General features: G+C 31.2%; 1 protein-coding gene across 1 annotated transcript in view; it reads left to right on the top strand.

The window, feature by feature from the left end:
* Nucleotides 1–826, top strand: part of LOC119594788 (mucin-7-like) — a 5,832-nt gene that overhangs the window by 910 nt on the left and 4,096 nt on the right. The window lies entirely within an intron of this gene.

The following is an 826-nucleotide window of genomic DNA, read 5'->3' as shown; positions in this document are numbered from 1 at the left end:
GCCAAGTCGTATTTTCATATTTTCAATTATTGGTAGGTAGATAGGTTGTATTTATTGAACCGATCTCGAGATGGTTTAGTTTATTAATCTGTATTTAAACATGGTTTTATCTTAAGATAATTTAGAAATACTTTTGACAGGTGAGTGACCCTTGTGTAATAGAAAATTGGGCAGTAATATCATGTATTATATGCGTCTTTGAAGTTTAAAGTTTTCACATTCTAAATCCTTGTACTGGTCTTCTAATTTGTCTTGATAACTTACTCATTGTATGAGGTAGATATATATATGTTTTATTTCTTCATATTTTTAAGAGTGCAAATGTCATTTTGAAAGCCTGAATAATATGGTTGATATGTCCTTGGATTATGAGTATATACCTATCTGATTTGAAAATAGCAGCTTGAACTACTGCAAAGTTTTTATTAATATCAAGGCCAATTTTTCTGTGAAGATAAAGGATTGACATATCTCCAAATACTGAATTTAGGAGGGCTACAAAGCTCAAGTCTTGCAAGAGCATATGCAACATACAGATTGACTCGGCAAGAGTATAAAATGTAATGGTCATCACAATTTTATAAGCAGTTGTCGGCCTACCATTACTGTGTTCTTATAAATGCCTAATTATTTTTGTTTGTTATTTTTACATTGTTTATCATTGCTTTATTGGTTTGTTCTCCAAAACTGTTGCAAGTAAAGTCAAGATATGCCTTGTTGTGGGGCATCTTTTTATTTCCATCAGTATTCCATTTCCTTCATGAAACACACAGGAGCAAAATGTAGAATGTTGCTTTTTAGTTAAGAATACTTTGCTACCAGTTTA

This window comes from Penaeus monodon, chromosome 34, assembly GCF_015228065.2.
Source record: "Penaeus monodon isolate SGIC_2016 chromosome 34, NSTDA_Pmon_1, whole genome shotgun sequence".
NCBI classification, from domain to species: domain Eukaryota; kingdom Metazoa; phylum Arthropoda; class Malacostraca; order Decapoda; family Penaeidae; genus Penaeus; species Penaeus monodon.
The sequence above is the reverse complement of the archived record's forward strand: the minus strand, read 5'-3'. Positions and strand labels throughout refer to the sequence as shown.